This window comes from Crocuta crocuta, unplaced genomic scaffold, assembly GCF_008692635.1.
Source record: "Crocuta crocuta isolate KB4526 unplaced genomic scaffold, BGI_CrCroc_1.0 scaffold66, whole genome shotgun sequence".
In the NCBI taxonomy this organism is placed as follows: Eukaryota; Metazoa; Chordata; class Mammalia; order Carnivora; family Hyaenidae; genus Crocuta; species Crocuta crocuta.
In genome coordinates this window covers 77,880-91,656 of record NW_027530973.1, presented here as the reverse complement: position 1 = coordinate 91,656, position 13,777 = coordinate 77,880, and the positions used below count along the sequence as shown (strand labels likewise).

The 13,777-nt window shown below is 34.1% G+C and overlaps 2 pseudogenes; both read right to left on the bottom strand.

Moving 5' to 3' along the window:
• The window catches only part of LOC144236313 (dynein axonemal assembly factor 11-like), a 79,422-nt pseudogene extending 72,468 nt beyond the window's left edge, over positions 1-6,954 (bottom strand).
• Positions 6,955-7,091: 137 nt separating this feature from the next.
• Positions 7,092-7,662, bottom strand: LOC144236312 (dynein axonemal assembly factor 11 pseudogene; annotated as a pseudogene).
• Positions 7,663-13,777: the final 6,115 nt, after the last annotated feature.

Genomic DNA, 13,777 nt, shown 5'->3' with positions numbered 1-13,777 from the left:
TATATATATAAAATTTCTGTATAGAATTTGTATATTTATAAATATACATATTTTTTATAATACGTACATATACATATATACACATATGCATATATATAAAATATATAGGTGTGTATATACACATATATATGTATGTGTGTGTACATTTATATATGTGTGTATATATACTTGTATATGTGTATGTGTATATATATATACATACACACACACACATATATATACATACACATATTTATATATAATTATCTCAAATGATTATGGAAGGTAAGAAGTCCCAAGATCTATAGTAAGCCAGCTGTACACCCAGGTAAAGCAATCATGTATTTCACAGTGTGAGTTCAAAAGCCTGAGAACTAAGAGAGATATTGGTATTAAGTTCCAATCCAAAAGCAGTCAGGCTGAAGACCCAATGAGAACTTAAGTTTTTATCTTATTTTAAAATTTTGCCTTCCTTCCCCTATGTTTATCTGTTTGGTTTCTTAGATAAAAACAGAGATAGAGGCAAACCAAAATAGACTCTTAAATACAGAGAACAAACAGGGTTGCTGGAGGGGAAGTGGGGTGGGGTGATGGGCATTAAGAAATGCAGTCATGGGGATGAGCACTGGGTGTTATATGTAAGTGGTAAATCACTAAATTCTATGTCTGAAACTAATAGTAGACTGTATATTAACTAACAGGAATTTAAATAAAAACTTGGAAAAAACAGAAACATTAAACATAAAAAAACAACACATGTAGTTTTAAAAATATTAAAAGTTGTAAAACATATACTTCTAAAGGAGAAGAAATGAGAATAGTGCATAATGAACAACTGCAGATCATCAAAAACTATGACAACTCTTATAAGTATCACAAAAAAGCACTTTATTTTATTTTATTTTATTTTTTTGAGAGAAGGTGGGGAAGAGCAGAGAGGAAAGGAGGGAGAATGCCAAGCAAGGCCCATGCTTAGTGAAGAGCCCGATTTGGGCTCAATCTCATGACAGTGAGTCCATGACCTGAGCCAAAATCAAGGGTCAGCCATTTAACCACCAGAGCCACCCAGGTGCCTCAGTTTTCCTTTAAAAGATTTGCGGGGGGTGGGGGTGGGGGTCGCCTGGGCAGCAAACGTCGTTAAGCAGCTGACTCTTGATTAAGGCTCAAGTCATGACCTCAGGTTTTCCTGGATCAAGTCCTGTGTTGGGCTCTGGGCTAACACTGTGGAATCTGCTTAGGATTCTCTCTCCCTCCCTCTCGTACCCTCTCCCAGTAGCATGTGCTTGTGCTCTGTCTCTCTCTTGCTCGAAAGAAAGAAAGAAAGAAAGAAAGAAAGAAAGAAAGAAAGAAAGAAAGAAAGAAAGAAAAAGAAAAAAGAAAAGAAAGGAACATCTAGGTGGCTCACTTGGTTAAGTCTCCAACTTTGGCTTGGGTCATGATTTTGCAGTTTGTGGGTTGAGACTGCCTTGGACTCTGTGCTGACAGCTCAGAGCCTGGAGCCTGCTTCAGATTCTGTGTCTCCCTCTCTCCCTGCCCCTCCCCTGCTTGTGTTCTGTATCTTTCTCTCTCAAAAATCAACATTAAAAAAATAAATTAAAAAATACCCTTTGAAATAAATAAGTGTTTACTGTATCCCTGCAAGTATATATGCATAGAATGTATATATTTAAGCAAAACTATAAGTCTCTCATTCAGATACTACTTTGTTTTATTATTATTCTCAAATATTTCTTAAATGTTATGATCTTTTCTGGTAAAATCAATTTTTTTGGGAAATTATGACTGATTGTTGAAAGATTAATAAATTAAAAATGGTTAGGAATTATTGNTACTTTGTTTTATTATTATTCTCAAATATTTCTTAAATGTTATGATCTTTTCTGGTAAAATCAATTTTTTTTGGGAAATTATGACTGATTGTTGAAAGATTAGTAAATTAAAAATGGTTAGGAATTATTGTTTTTTTTTTTTCTTAACAGAGTTTAAGTAGTTAATAGAGTTTAAAGTATCACTCAATTACAGAATATATTCCCTTGTCTTCTTTTTAATTTTTTAAGGTTTTTAAATTTATTTTTGTGAGAGAGAGAGAGAGGAAAGGAGGGAGACAGAAAAACAGAGAGTGAGCAGGAGAGGGGCAGAGAGAAAGGGAGACACAGCATCTGAAGCAGGCTCCAGGCTCTGAGATGTTAGCCCAGAGTTCAACGTAGGACTTAAACTCATGAACTGTGAGATCATGACCTGAGAGAAAGTTAGAGGCTTAAGTGACTGAGGCACCCATGCAACCCTGTTCCATTGTCTTCGGAATAAAAATTTTAAAATGTAGCTCTACAAGGGAATGTGTATTTTGGCTAAAGCGATAAGGAAGGAAGGAGACATTTTTACAGTAACTAAATAATAAATTAACAAGTACCTAAAATATCCATATCCCAAATGCTCCAAAGTAACAGTGTTTTATTCTAATTGGAAGCATGAAGGATTATTATTCTTTAATAAATAGCATTTATTAAACATTCTATCATGTATTCTGCTACCTTATTATTTCTATTTTATTTTATTTAATAATCACAAAATGTCCTATTGATTAAATATATTGTCATATGTATTAAATAATAAACTTACATGAGTTTAAGTACTTGCTGATGGAAATAGAAATGCAAACTCAGATCTGTCTTATTACAAATCTACAGCCTCAAAAATTCACTCGAAGGCTTTAAAGTGATATCTCTTTTGAAAGTGTTTGTTTTTTCATCAGTAAAACTGGAACATTAATGGACGTGTATGTCTATGTATGTGTGTGAGTTTAAAGTGTATGTTATTAGATAAAATATTGCATTAAACACCACAGTGCAGTTTCAAGTACTAGGTACCACACCCAATTGGCATCTCACTGGAGAATCTTGGACACATACTATCTATCTGGGTCTCAATTTTTTTTTAATATTTACTTATTTTTGGAGAGAGAGAGAGAGAGCTTGAGTAGGGGTGGGGCAGGGAGATAGGAGACACAGAATCCAAAGCAGGCTCCAGGCTCCGAGCTGTCAACACAGAACCCAACGGGGCTCGAGCCCATGAACCGTGAAATCATGACTGGAGCCAAAGTCGGACACTTAATCAACAATGAAAACTTTGCTATGCTAAAATCATAATTTTATAAAATCATTATTGCCATAATGTATATGGAATTCTTGATGAAGCATAATGTGTGTATATACACACGTATACACACACCCATTTGTATTATATATATGTATAATCCACATGACAGCCNAGATTCTGTGTCTCCCTCTCTCCCTGCCCCTCCCCTGCTTGTGTTCTGTATCTTTCTCTCTCAAAAATCAACATTAAAAAAATAAATTAAAAAATACCCTTTGAAATAAGTAAGTGTTTACTGTATCCCTGCAAGTATATATGCATAGAATGTATATATTTAAGCAAAACTATAAGTCTCTCATTCAGATACTACTTTGTTTTATTATTATTCTCAAANGAACCTTTATTTAGAAGGATTCTTAGATAGATAGATAGATAGATAGATAGATAGATAGATAGATAAAGAGATTTTATATTATATATATTTATTTTCACATAATATTTATGTTCTCATTTTTCTTTATTTATCCTATGGAAACAGTGTCCTGTACAGTTCTTCTACAATTAACTTTTCTGTTATGCTTTTCTTTCAGGTGCACACAAAGAGTAGAATTGCTGAATCATGGGATATGCATATGTTCAAATATAGTAGATGATTCAAAAATGTCCTACAAAGTATCAGTAGTAATTTTTTTAAGTTTACTTAAGAGACAGAGAAATNGAACCATGAGATCATGACCTGAGCCAAAATTGGATGCTTAACCAACTGAGCCACCCAGGTGCCCCATGGCAGCCTTTTATTAAAGCTCTTGATAGTTTTCAGTTTATAGAACACTCTGAAAGTGTTTAGCAGTAATATAATTAATCCTTCACCTTTTATATTATTTTCCCTAAGTAGATATTAAACATTGAGCTTATATGTACGAAGCTACTTTTCATCTTTAAAAGTGGTACCCATCTAGGCTGTGGGGTTTTGTTGTTTTGTTTTGTTTTATTTTGTTTTGTTAATGAAGAAGGAGATGATCCTTGCATTCCTTTCTAGGTGTGAGCTGTAGCACCAGTGATGCTAGCATTTTCATCACAAGTCCTCTCCTCAAATTCTTCTAAAAGTGCACTTAAAAACAAACAACAAACAACAAAAATGGCATCCTGTTGCTTTAAGAACATTAAAGGAAAACTGTCCCAGTACAACTGAATTTTTTTTCTTTGGCTGCTAAGTCAGCGGTTGGGATTTCAAAATCTGTATTATTAAAGAGTGTAATTTTAGGGTTTTAAAAATATTATCAGTCTTATTCCAGTTCAATTAGACATCACTCAAAATTGAATTTTTTAAAAAATATAAGCTTTTTTTCCCCTCACAAATATTGGGAACTAGAATGGCACAGACAAATCAGGCTTACCTAAAGACAAGTAGGAGAAGAAATATTATTAGAGTCAATGATTAGATTTCAAAGAGTACCATGTGGTAAGTGCTACTGATGAATATAAAAGATGGATACTCATTAATATAAAATAATCAGTTGGCTTACATCAGGGATATTGGACTTTCAGAAGTGACATTAATAAAGTCAGAGAATTTTCTGAGATATGCATGGGATAAACATTGGAAAAAATCCTCTCTAAAGAGTAGGTTTGGACTGTCTTAGCATAAATTGCTAAGGAAAAACATTACAAAGTTGCTTTATGCTTTATGTAGAATAACTCTCTTACATATTAAGCAAAGCTCTTGCTCTTAAGGAATGAATTATGAAAGCCCCAAACTCAACGAACTCCAAGAGTCCATTAGAATCCAGGCAAATTGGCATTTAGAGATTTCTGCTGTCATTCTCCAAGTAACAGTGACAACTTAAAGACCGATCACTGCTTATATTTATTTCTTGATATTCCATACGCTGTACACCCACCAAATGCATTGCCAAATATTTCACTTTAAGCTAAGTTTTTTTTTTTTTGTTCAAAGCATATGTGAAAGTGTACCACACATACAAAAAAACCCCACAAAACTTAAATGTAAACACTCATAAATTATCAAAACATGGACACTTGTGAGATCTCAAAACAAACAAAAAAAGGCAATAAATAAAACATTGCCAGCATCCTAGATGCAACTGGTGCCCTGGTCTTACCTCATTCACTACCCCTTCTGCTTCCTATAGGTACGTAATGTCCTAGATTTTAACCCTGTAGATAAACTTAACAGTTTTATTCTTATTTTATTTTTTTAATGTTTTATTTATTTCTAGGAGAGAGAGAGAGAGAGACAGTGTGAGCAGGGGAGGGTTGGAGAGAGAGGGAGTCACAGAATGAAACAGGCTCCAGGCTCTGAGCTGGCAGTCAGCACAGAGCCCGACGCGGGGCTCGAACCCACGAACCGCAAGATCATGACCTAAGCGAAAGTCGGACGCTTAACCAACTAAGCCACCCAGGCGCCCCAAACTTAACAGTTTTAAATGAACCTTTATTTAGAAGGATTCTTAGATAGATAGATAGATAGATAGATAGATAGATAGATAGATAAAGAGATTTTATATTATATATATTTATTTTCACATAATATTTATGTTCTCATTTTTATTTATTTATCCTATGGAAACAGTGTCCTGTACAGTTCTTCTACAATTAACTTTTCTGTTATGCTTTTCTTTCAGGTGCACACAAAGAGTAGAATTGCTGAATCATGGGATATGCATATGTTCAAATATAGTAGATGATTCAAAAATGTCCTACAAAGTATCAGTAGTAATTTTTTTAAGTTTACTTAAGAGACAGAGAAATAGAGAGAGAGAGACAGACAGAGAGAGAGACAGACAGAGAGAGAGAGAAAATGAGCACAAGTGGGGGAGAGGAAGAGAGAAGGGGACAGTGGCTCTGTGCTGATAGCAGAGAGACCCATGTGGGACTCAAACTTATGAACCATGAGATCATGACCTGGACTGAGGTCCAATGCTGAACCAACTGAGCCACCAGGTGCCCTGGTAGTAATTTCGTGAGTATTTTCATTAGCCAAAACTTTACATAAACAAATAATCAGCTATCAGATATTTATGTACTCCTTTTAACTTTAAACTGTTTAGTAATAATACACAAAGTATAGGAAAGTGAAAACTTTAGAATAGTCACACTGATAAATAACTCTCTTTCCTCCATAGCTGTTACACACACACTCTTTGCCCTGAGTAGAACTAAGTGTTATGGGTCACCCTCAATGACAACGCAGCCTGATGTTTCAAATCAATGGAGGCATTCCAGGGTTACCTGCAAGTGTGGATTTTCATCAACCAGTGTAACTTTTGTTGAGATCCAACACTTCTGGGTGCATGTTTTTCCTATTGAACTACATTAGGCATATAGGGACAGCGTGTTTGTTAGAATCTACTTCTAATTTATGTTTGTTTATTTACATCTTTTGTTTGCTCTCTGCTGATGTTTAAGGTAGTTTTCACAAACCTGGGTGCTTTTCTGCCACCTGCAATTACTTCTATTTTGGGCATGATTACTAAACACCCTGTTGTCTGAGATTTTCTAGCAGAGCTGTTTTAAAGTTTGACTTCTGTAGGAAGTCAAAGACTTTCCTTTGGCCATTATTCACACATAGCTTGATTGACCATCAACATCAATTACATTTACCTATAGACAGCAAGATCCATGATGATCTGGTTATGTCCTTCATCATTGTTCACACACACGTCAAGTTCGAGTTCATTTATTTTCAGGGCTTTTCCATCTTCACTGATCAAAGTTCTGGTGGTTTCCCTTTCTTGCTTCTAGCACATAATTTTTTTTTTTGGTCGTTCCATTATTTTTCCATCTGTCTAAGAGATTCCAAGGTAGTCTAAGAAGAAAACTCAGAGAGGTTATACCACAATGCTAGGTCTTTGCTTTCATCTGACTTCTTTTGATTGAGTTTCATTTCTTCTATTTCTAGCATCTGGTGGTCTTTGTTCTTTAAAGATGATAGGGCAGTAGTGATATCTGTGTACCAATACCTGGCAAAGCCTGGGTAACCTTTCTTCTTGTCTATTTTATGCTATTTTTGAAGTCTCTTCTAAGCCACCTGTTTCTGTCTTGAGCACATTTGAGACAATATTCTTTTCCTGCCCAATTACGGAATAATTCTGCAATTCCTGAATCTTCTCTGAACTTCCTTTATTTATCATCCCACATTTTAATTGCTGAAGAATTGCCACCAAAACTTCCTGTATCCTTCAAAGTCAGCCCTCGTATTACACATGCTAAAGAGCTCCTTCAGATAGATGCTGTGCTGCAGGGTTTTACTGTTTTTCATCTCTCCAGTGTAATTCACAGTCAAGGTAAATTTTGTAGACCCTTCAGGTCCTTCCAAATTTTTCATTTTTTCAGGTTGTTAAAAGATAAATTGAAACATTCAAGTTTCTTGAGTTTGCTAACATTCTTAATTCTTCCAAAGGGATTATTTTGAAGGTAGCTAATTTTTAAATCCTGGCACCACTGGTCAAGATGATCTCTATTTCTTGTTGATGCAAGGATAGTTCTTCCAAGGGGGAAAATTACACAGTCATTGCATTTGGAATTCTGGCTTTCTGTCTAGTGAAGATCTTCTGTAATCTGCCCCATGGCATCTTTCTGGTCTGTGGGCCTATGAAGCTTAATAAGGACCTCTAGGATTGTTCACAATAATTTACACTTTAATATCTAATAAGAGTTTTGTTAGTGCTACATCCTTGCCAACAGTGTGTATGGTCAATCTTTTGATTGTTTTAATTTTAGCCATTCTGGTGGGTGTGAAGTGGCATATCACTATAATTTTAATTTAAATTTCCTTTATGACTATTGATATTGATCCCCTTTCCTATGATCACTGGAAATCTGAATGTTTTCTTTTGTCCAGCGTCTGCTCAAATCTCTTAGCCATGGTTCTGTTACCTTTTTGTCCTGTTGATTTATAATGATTTTTTTTTTAACCAATTAAGGACATAGCTCATTGGCAATTATGTGCATGGCAAATGGTTTTTCCTACTTTGCTGATTTAAGTATTTTATTGTGAAAATTTTCAAGCACTTAAGAGAAAATTGGCAAAAAGAGCATAATAAACCTATGTCTATCATTATCCAATTTTAAGAATTATTATTCTATGGACAATCTAGTTTCATCTCTACCTCATCCACTTTCACATACAATTGGAACAATTAGATTATTCATATATATATATATATACACATATATATAATCCTTGTATGTATACATATATATACACACATATATATACACATATATAATACTTGTATGTGTGTATATATATATATACACAATTGGATTATTCATATATATAAATACACATATATAATACTTGTATATATATATACAGTTGGATATTTTATACAATTATTCATATATATATATACACATACTTGTGTATATATATGTATATTGGATTATTCATATATATATATACATACTTGTAACAATATAAGCTTCCATCTCTAAAAGATCAGACTAACTTCTAAAATGTAACTAAAACATTCTTATTAAATAAAAAGGTATCTGGGGCACCTGGGTGACTCAATTAGTTGAACATCTGACTTCAGCTCATGTCATGATCTCATGGTCCATGTGTTCAAGCCCCATGTCAGGCTCTGTGCTGATATCTCAGAGCCTAGAGTCTGCTTCAGATTCTGTGTCTCCCTCTCTTTCTGCCCTGCTCCGTGCTTGTGCTCTGTCTCTCTCACTCTCATAAATAAACATTAAAAAATATTTTAAAAAGTATCAATTGAAGTACAAGATTTCTTATACAGTCTACTTTATTAATTTTTCTCATTATGAACAGTGCTTTCTTATTCTTGTTTAATTATTTCTATAATTTAAGGAGTTAACAATTTTCTTATAAAATTGTTTAAAAATATTATANTGCTGGTTGAAGAGGTTTTGTAAGGTTTCCAATGGCTTCAGATCTTTTCCATGTGATGTATGGGCTCGAGTGCAAGTACGGAGCTCCTTACTTCTCCGCCATCTTGCCCCTCCCTCTTCCCTTCATATTTAAATTTAAAATCAATCTGGGCTCAATCTTCATGCATTGTAGGGGTCAAGTATGTTTATTTTTTCATGTATTGCTATCTACACAGCATCTTGATTTTTTTATCATAGTGCTTTGGATTACAACATTACTGTACACCAAATTTCTAAATATGAGTGAGTCTATTTCTGAACTTTCTATTCTGGTCTGTGTATTTACCTAACCTCGTGGCCATATCACATTCTCTTAATTATTATACTTTTTAAAATAATTCCTGCTAACTAGCAGACCAGATATTCTATTGATTTTCCTTTTGAAAGATATCTTATCTATTCCTGAACCTTCATACATTTCAATGTGTATTTTAGAATCAACTCATCAACACTTACAAATGAAAAACTAAAGTGTTGGGAATTATTAAGATTGCATTTTGTCTATAAACTAATTTGGAATGGAGTGTTTATACAAGTCAAACTTGCAATCCATGAGCATGTATTATCTGCTATTTACCTATCGATCTATCTTCTTTTATTATTCTCAATATTTTCCCCAACCAGAAGTCTTGTGCAATGCTTGCTAGATTAATCCCTACTTACATGATATATTTTTGTGCCTTTATAAGTGGTTTTATATGATTTTTATTTTCTTGTTATTATTATATGGAAATAGTTTTTTTCACTACCTTCACATTGTTCTGCCTTGTCTAACTCATTTATAAATATGTGTATGCTGATTCTTTTGAGGATTTTCTACATATGCTACACATTCAATCATATAATCTGTATAACACCTATTTTTTCCTAATTATTTTAAATTATATTTCTTTTTCCCTGTATCATGGATTATTGAAAGGAGGGGTTGTTTATTACTCTGTTAGACGCAGATGTGAATGAATGAGTTTCTCTTTTACAAAACTAGCTCAAAAAGCTAATCTAACTTGATACCAAAGAGAAGCATCTAAAAATTTTTGTTTTTCCTTACTCAATTAAAACAATTATATTACAAAAATAGGTCTATTACCCTTTTTCTAATGGTGTTCACTTAATAGGTTTTCTGTACTGATATATTAGGTATATACCCTTCTATCTTCTCATTGTCTGACTATCTTTCTTCTACCTATCAACCATGCATTGTGTAAATGATTGAATCAAAAATAACCACAGGAAATAGTCAACCTTCAAGAAGAACTTACTACAAAGTAGAAAATATGGCCATCCCCCCAATTTTTATATATACAATATGTATGAAACATAAGTAATCTCACAGGAATCTCTTTTTTAAAAAAATCAGTGTAGCTGCCATCATACTCCAATTTTAACAATAAAATAACACTAAATCTTGGGGAATTTAAGGAATGTGCCCTTAGAAACCCACTAGTATATAGTGTATCTCACATAGAAAACATGATTTAGTGACTTCTCTAGTCTTTGTCAGCATATATATGCATTACATGTTTGCTGTTGTTTAAAATATATTAGAAAAATTGCCTAACATTTTTTAGGTGTAAAAGAATATGACTTTACCCCCAAGACATAATCAAATCTGAGCCCTTAGAATTTTTAAGAATAAAACAAAACAAAAAAAATCCTGTTAATTATGTCTAGCTTTTGACTATGGAAACATTGACACAATGAATGGCCTTTACATGCAAAACGTCTTTTAAATCTAAGTTGTTAATTTTTAAAAAAAGATTTTCAGGTTGATGTCATTTATTGAGGGTAAAAACACCACAAGTGTTGAAAACTATAAGCTTTGCAACAAATACTTTTCTTTTTGTTTGCTTGTTTTTTTTTCCAACAAATACTTTTCTTTAAAAATAAGTTTGTAATTCATATAATGAAAACATTTATTCCTACATTTTACCTTAGCTTCTCCATTCCTGTCATATATCTTATATGAATGTACGTATAGAAAATTATAAATGCCCTATTATTGGATTCAGTCTTGGCTAAGATACAGAATCAGAAGCCAGAAACTACACAGCTTAATTAGAAAATTAATGTGGAAATAGTGGCTTTTATATACTTTTTCTTTGAGAAGACAAAGCATTCAACCAAGAAGCAGTGTGCAAAATGATCAATGTTTGGTTATTTACATGTTTTCCCAATAGTTCATATGTGAACACTTTTTTTCCCTTTGTGCTTTAGAATTTTGTGTCTAGAAAAAAAAAAACAAAACAAATAATTTAGATCAAGGACTAGCAAACTATATGGTCCAGGAACCAAATCTTAGCCACAATCTAAGAATGTGTTTTTTGTATTTTTTTTTTACATTAAGTTGTTCATTTTAAATGATTATGTAAATATGTAAATAGTTAAATGATATCCTTGATTTTGCCTCTTGGGCATAAAATTTAAGACTAACTTTGAGAAAATGTTTGCTAACACTAATCTAGATAATTCCCAAAATGTTTTCTTGATTAAGAGTTCTTGACCCCAAATAAAGGTTTATTTGAGTCACTGTCTGACAAGATTAATTAAAACAAAACAAAATAGCTACGTGTTGTGTTTCCAGTTAGAAGCTTGCTAAAAGTAGGAATAAAGCTTTACAAAAGTGTGAGGAGGATTTAAGTTTCCAGGTCAATAAAGCTTTGGTAGCATTCGGATATCAGAAACCCGAAGTTATGGGCTGAGTTGTATCCCACCCAAATTCATATTTTGAAACAGTACCTTAGAATGTGGCTGCATTGGAGATAAGGCCTATAGATTTGATCAAATTGAAATTAGGCCTTTAGGGTGGGTTCTACAATGATTTGACTGCTGTCCTTATTGGAAGAAAAAATCTGGGCACAAAGAAAGAGACACCAGGGATGTGCATCCGCAGAAGAAAGGTCCTATGAGGACACAGTGAGAAGATCATCATTTGCAAGTTAAGGAGAGAGGCCTTCGGGGACACAAACCTGACCACACCTTGATCTTGGACTTCCAAGCCATCAGAATTGTGAGAAAATAAATTTCTGTTGTTTACGAGATTCTGTCTCTGGTACTTTGTTATGGCAACCCTAGCATATTAATACAAGAAATTAAAATTCTACCAACAATGACCTCTGGTCCTCTCAGTACAACTGTGTGATTTTTAAGAAGAAAAAAAAAAAAAAAAAAGAATGAGGAGGGGGAGGGGTAAGGGGAGGAGGAGGAGGAGAAGGAGGATCCAAATGCTTCCATTAAAACATAAGGTTTACCATGTCCTGAAGTGCATACACCTGCAAATAACCAAATTTGCTTCTCTTCTGTTTTTCTCTTATTCTGTGAGCACCTCTTTTTAGTACAACATAAGTTTGAATCTGCTGGCAACAGAGTCTGAGTAATATGGTTTCTAACACCTATGATTCTGATGAGTGCAAAAGAAAAAAAAAAGAAGTTTAACAAACAAGAGGAAATTAATTATTATGGAGAGCATAGTAAGTAGAAGTGCCCTTTCTTATGATCATCTGTACTGGATCTAACTGTAATTAACTCTTGAACAACACAAGAACAAAATTGTGCTTTCATCAAACATGATGTAACCGTCTCTTACACTTAGCTGTGCTCACTTTCTCCCTGCAGAAAGAAGCACGAAGTCTGATTAGTCACTATATTCATCTCTTTGATACATATTTATTTTAAATCACTTAATATTTCCTTTAGATATATTGAAATTAAATAAATATTTTCAAGCTCTATTTTCAGTTAGGAAGCATTAGCTAGTAGACCAGTGCATCCTCATAGAGCAAATAGAAAATTTACATAAAAATTACACAAATTATCTACTTGAGGGCAGTGGAAGCTTCAGAGACAACTCAAGGGCTTAAGGCACTGGAATGTGGAGAATCTCAGAAAGTCAGAATTTCAGAGGGAGTGAGTAGACCACAGAATCTTTTACCCTTGTTCTGGGCTTGGACAAAATTCTGAGAATTGTAAACCCTGAAGAAAATTCCCAGGAAATTCTGAGGACAGAGAAACCACAAGTACATGATAGGTTTCCAGTTCCAGACATTTATCAAATGTAAATGAAATTTTACTGATTTAGACTTTAGGATCTATTAGGAAGAAGAACCCTTCCAGATACATCAGACTGTTAGCTGGAAACCCTGCGGTGCCATAGTAATAAAAGGACAAACTGAGTAAACTGAGCCTGACCAGAGTTGTAACCTAACCTGATGTATTATAGCTGTAGCTTGAATTGTCCACTAATACATTTTGGTAGTGGCCAGTAAGGTTAATTCTTTTTAGAAGAAGTTAAATCATCTGTTATGATAGCAGAAGATAGGATTAAGTGGGCCAAGAGGGAAAGATTAAAGCCTGAAGTCCCTGAGTGGGGAAAAACAACTAATTGTTGAACAATGCTGAGGGTGTCTGACTACAGCAAGCACACTCAGGCATAAGCTTCCTCTTATGGATGTAACAGACCCTAACTACTCCCCCTCAGGTTTCCCCTCAGGAATTTGACTAAAGACCTAAGTATGGCTATAGACCACTGCTTACACAATGGAATCCAGTCAGGAATGGACAACCCAGCACCTAGAGCTATCAAGCTAATAAGGGTAAAACCTGAGAAGGAACAAGGGAGAAGGGAAGGGGGAGGGCTGACCAGATCTTATAAAACAAAGACCCTTGCCCATAGTCCTCAGGCATTTATTTTCCAATGTCCCCCCTCTGTAAAGAAAGCTTTCCTACTAGTCTTCCTTTCTAATCTTTTATTCTGACAAACTTTTGCCTCCTGCCCATTTTATGTCTACCT